Source organism: Apium graveolens, chromosome 2 (genome assembly GCF_009905375.1).
Source record: "Apium graveolens cultivar Ventura chromosome 2, ASM990537v1, whole genome shotgun sequence".
Classification (NCBI taxonomy): domain Eukaryota; kingdom Viridiplantae; phylum Streptophyta; class Magnoliopsida; order Apiales; family Apiaceae; genus Apium; species Apium graveolens.
The window spans coordinates 3,069,241-3,075,240 of NC_133648.1; positions in this window are offsets into that span (position 1 = coordinate 3,069,241).

The window sequence follows — 6,000 nt, forward strand, 5'->3', positions numbered from 1 at the left end:
TGGTTATCTTCTAAAAGATTACCTTTTTGAAAGAGAGTATTCTCTTTGATATTTATGGTATGTACTTTTGAAAACTTGTGAACAATATGAAATTCCAATGACTATCGAATATTGCAAATTGTGTTTCAAGCACAATGATAATGGTCGACTGGTTGCATTAGTTTTTAACATTAATAGTACAATTACATAATAGTTGACATTGTTCTCTTCATTTCTACCATTTAACATCACATCCCCATTTTTAACACCTACCAGCACAACCAACTACATTTAATTTCACTACTACAAATCACAACAACCATGAACCTAATTAAGATAGAGCCAACTAGCTGTTGTTTTCTCATGCCTCCCAAAGAACATAGCAATTAATTGACAAGAAGAATGCCACAAATTTTCAACACTATGCAGAGCCTCTTGTTCAGAACCTTCAGCATCTTCTTTTTTTCAACCTCCACACCAAGTCTCTCCTCTACAAGTATCAATTTTTCCTCTAAATATATTCTTCTATGATTCAAATCCGTTATAACGTCTCTGGCTCTACCATGGAAGTCTGGATCAAACCACTCAAAAAAACCGCATCCATTGATATCCTACAATAATTTTTAACCAAAATAAGAAAAACTCGTTCATTTAACCAAAATAAGTACATATTAACATATAATGTACCTTGATCTGGGGACATGTTAAGAATCGCTTTTTCCAGGATTTTTCAATGTCCATGATACTCGGATCGTAGCTGGTGTGCCACAAAAACAAATTTTCTCTTTTACCTTTGCACTTGGGTGCACAGCAGAACTGTCCGAGCTGTGAACAAAGGGAATATTAGATGACATGCTCTTTGGATGCTATTGTTATAAGGGATTGATTTGTTATGCAATTGAACATGTATATGAATGAATGCATATATATATATAGACACAAATATATACGTTGATTGGCCATGTCAGCAACCACTTAGCAAAAAATAGTCGTTACTGCCATATCATCATGTTGACCGTTAGTTTTTAGATTGACTTAGACGGAGTGAATCTTTTAAATTAATTAATGTGTCGATTGAGACCGAAATTAAAAGAATGGTTCGAGTGATACTTTTGGATTTAATTGATGACCTAAATGATAATTAGCCCATAATTAAATTAATTTTCCTTTATGTGTTGTGTTGCAGGGTTGGAACTAGATCTGTCAATTCGAATAGCCGGTTTGGTTTCGGATCTGATCAATTTCGGATCGGGTCTACTTTCGGATTATGATATACTTGAATATCATTCGGATCGGATCGGATGTGATTCGGTTCGGGTCTAATTCAGATTAAAATCGGATAAAATTCGGATTAAGATCGTACAAAATTATGTTCGGATTAAATTCATTTCGAATATTTTTGGATCATAACATATTTATTTTTTAAATTTTTGAGATTTAAAAAATATTTTTTTTTATTTAATTTAGTAATTTAATGTAATATAATGTACTTTTAAAAAAAGAATATGATTAAATACGTATGTTATCATGAACATAAAATTGTTTAAAGTATAAATTTTACTTATTTCGGGTGATATTCGGTTCAGGAAATATATTATTCGATTTTAATCGGTTCCAAGTTATAATCGGATCTTGTATTTCGGATCATTTTCGGTTCGGATAATTTTCGGATCGGTTTAAATCGGTTTTCGGATAATTATTAGATTGTATAATTCGGATCTCGGATCGGATCTCAGTTTCATGAATTTTGGTTCGGTTTTTCGGATATAAACCTATTTTGTCAGGTCTAGTTGGAACCTTATTAGTAGATATTACAGTAGTTGCAATTTTACAGAAATCGCCTTTATGAAATTATCAAATGTCGATATTAAGTTTGTTTATTAACTAGTTGATAATATATTTTACAATATTATATTTTAAATAAATTATAATCTCCAAATTATTTTTTATAAGTATTTGTGTTTGGCCAAGTAAAGTGGGCCACAATGCTATGCTATTGTTGATGGTTTCGTAAGTTATATGAACCATTTGCTCTTGTTCTTATGCATAACATTGTGTTTTTAATGCAGAATGGGAAGAAGATGCAGTACTTTGAATCCACAGCAGAAGCAGCTGAATTGAAGCCAATGGAAACTGTAGTCGTTGCTTAATATGTTAAAGTTATGATATTACATCGATGATTGGTATTATGTAGTTGTACATTAATCAATTGATAACATTTGGGTTGTAAACTTTTGGTACTTGGAATTATTTAGATAATGCAGTTTCTGTTTTTCGTTTCGTGTTTGATTGTGATTGGGAAAACAGGGAAATTCATTTATATATAAGCAATATATTTTTAATTGATCATAAAAACAATGTTGCACTAGCTACAACAAGGTGTTGCTGGTATTGTATATCTACCATAGACTAACACAAACGTGTAGGCCTCACAAAAAAATGTACCCCATCAGGATGTGGGGCCCACTTTATTGCAAAGTGTATTTTTTTGCAACACAAATTTAGGATGTTGGGGTAGGTATAAAAAATATTGTCATTGTTACATAGGGCAACGAAGAAAAGACTAACATCGCAAAAGTATTGTCGTTATTTTTTATTAGTCTGCAAAAATATTATTTCGACATCTTACAACATTTTTTAGTTGTTGCAGAAATCCATTTATGGAGTAGTGCATGATGGCCGCAGAATCTTAGACAATAACGCCTTAAGGTCTGAAAAGATAAACACCCGAAGAAAAAGAAATAAAAATAAGACCACCTATCTGAAATATATGCTCAAACTGGCTACTTAGTTACGACCCTTGTCCTGCTACCATCCTGTCCAAAAAATGCACCAAAGGGAAATCATATATTTAGATACATAAAATATTTGAAGTATAAAACTAGTAAAACATAGATACCTGAAGGTCTTAACCAAATATTTTAAAAATTGGATGTTTATTACTACTCAGATACTATCATAGATGTAACAGCCCACACTTCCAAACTATTAATTCTAAACCAAAACTAATACAAAATACAATTTACTAATTTAAAATTCTATTACAGAGTTGACTATTACAAACACGCATCTAAAAGCAAAAGTCCAAAAGTCATTCTAGTCCAATCCTAAATCCTCGAACTTGAATGCTATCCAACTCGAAATCGACGACGAAACCTGAAATTGTAAGAATGAGTTATACAGCCCAGCAAGAGACCAATCGATCCAACTAGTTGGCCAAGTAACACACACATATAACTCAAAATACGATAATTTATACGATACGATATATAAAACAGACACTTTCCATACACTTTCATATTCGTATTCGATACACATAGCACATAAACAACAATAATTCAAAATCAATAACTCATGCCACGACCACTACAACCCGGTGATAACGGTTCTAAATTTTCATAAAACTGTCACTACAATCCGGTGACTACGACCCTAAGTTCTTATTCGATATTTTCACAAACCATGGCACAAATCAGAGATCTCAAATTATCGTTGAGACAACACACATATACATTGATACATATTCTTTAACACATTATACTTTCAAATATATCATCACTTAGCCCATATTTTGATAATCAAATATATACACATAACACACAATTTAAAAACACTAGTAAGATCGATCGAAAACTTATTTCAAAACCTGACCGTATCTGAATATAGCCTTTTGTAACACCCCAGTCCCACATCGAGGAGATTTTGGACTTCTATTCAGTTTATAAGGCAAAGTACTACTACTTTGTGCACCAACAAATCATGATTTTTTGGGGGCCTGTGGTGGGCTAGTCATTACCCAAGTTGGTTGCACTCGGGACAGTATGCTTTGGTATATTTCGGACTCGTAATCGGGACTTGACCCAATTTTTGAAAAAGACTCGGGATTTGACCCGGGTTGTCGCATATGGTATCAGAGCCGACTCTCGAAAGCTTGATGCGTCAAGTTACCAGAGGTGGGGACACGAAGGCTGGAGGTTTCATCCCACAATGGCTAGAGGTCCGGAGGTGGGGACACGAAGCAAGCCGGTAATATCCCACAATGGCTAGAGAGATACGATCTTGGTCCTATGGGATGTCTGTTCGGGCCTGACGAGGACGTTAGGAGTTTAAGTGGGGGAGTTTGTAACACCCCAGTCCCACATCGAGGAGATTTGGGACTTCTATTCAGTTTATAAGGCAAAGTACTACTACTTTGTGCACCAGCAAATCATGATTTTTTGGGGGCCTGTGGTGGGCTAGTCGTCACCCAAGTTGGCTGCACTCGGGACAGTATGTTTTGGTTTATTTCAGACTCGTAATCGAGACTTGACCCAATTTTCGAAAAAGACTCGGGATTTGACCCGGGTTGTCACAATAGAGTAGACATTCAAATCATATTTAATGCATTTATAACCTTTGTTATTTCCCGACAATATAACCATAGAATTATAGAAGGGGGTGGAATAGAATTCTGCTTTCTTTTTCTTTTCTGAAAAACTCTTTATATAATATACAACTGTATTTTTGAATAAGCAAGAATGTAGATAAATCTCTTGAAGTAATCTACTCACACAAAGTAAATAAACACAATGTTTAAAAACTTTTTGGTGGATTTGTCTTTCCACCAGAGATAAATATTTGAAGAAATATCTGTGAATGCAAATTGGCGCACACAACTGCTTACAAGTATTTTCTTACAACTTTGAACTTAGGAGTATTTTCGAAAGATACAGCTTGCTCAACTCTTGAGTTCTTACTTGTTATTTAAATATTTGTTACACTTGATTTTTTATATTGAACCAAGTTTATATATGCAATAAACAAGAATAAAAGTCCTAACAGCTAGGTCCATGCACATGCTTCTCATCTCTCTGTCCAATGCAATCCAAGTAAGATATGACATCTTTGAACAACCTTGTTTTGCATAAAAATGGAAATGCTTCACTTTCTTCCAAAATATATAAGAAGGCTGCCGCATTCCTTTTGTGCACTATCAGTTCATGTGACTCTGTCAAGTCACTATCAAATGCTATCTTGTTGATCATCCGTTGAAGCTTCATTGTTTTCATCCATTGACACTATACTAGTGTCATCCGTTGAAGCTTTCTTGTTAGCATCCATTGAAGCTTTATCTGATATCAGTTGAAGACCTCTTTGACTAGCTTATCTGTTGAAGATGGGTCATCCGTTGAAGTTTGTAGTTTAGCAGTTGACGGTATTTCCTTAACAGTTGATACTCTTTCACTTATACAAAATTACAAGGCATTTTATATCTATACTTAGCCCACCTATTTTATATATCTTGTTACTCCCTCCGTCCTGCTGGATTTTTTATATTGGGGGACGGGGGATCGACACGCATTTTAAGGCTCCCGTAAAATATGGTTCCCTAAATAATTTTAAATATTTTTTTTAAATAAAAATATAATGTTTAAACTTTTATACATAAAAAGAAAATTCTAAAAATAAATTATAGAAATATATTTTATAGTAGCCTTAAAATGCGTGCCAAATATGAGAAAAAAGTATGTAAAGAATCCAGTGGAACAGAGGGAGTGATAGTCAACATGACTTAGAAATCACTATAACTCCCAAATCCCACAACTATCATAGTGTACAGAATATGCTACACACTTATTAATATAAGCTACTCCTTCAACGAATAGATAGACAACGGTTATCCATTGAAGGCTACTAAATGACACTTAACAATTATACTTAGGGTGTTTTGGTGAGTTATCATCAAGACTACAACATATTCCAAACAATCTCCCCCAATTTATGTCTAATGGAATTATAGGCATGAATTCCGGTTGACTTGATGATAACAAAACACCCTATAAAGATAATAATTTGAAAAGTAAACAATTTGCAAAGTGTTGCATTACAATGGAAATGTATAAAGAAGGTTAAAAGAAGTTTACATGCCATTATCAATGTGCTCCTCTAGTCTGAGCCAATTATTTTCTTTTCCCTGATTTCCTTATTTTTCTTCCCAACTTCTCATTGTTTTCCTCAATCTGGAGTTGAAGTTCTCTGTAA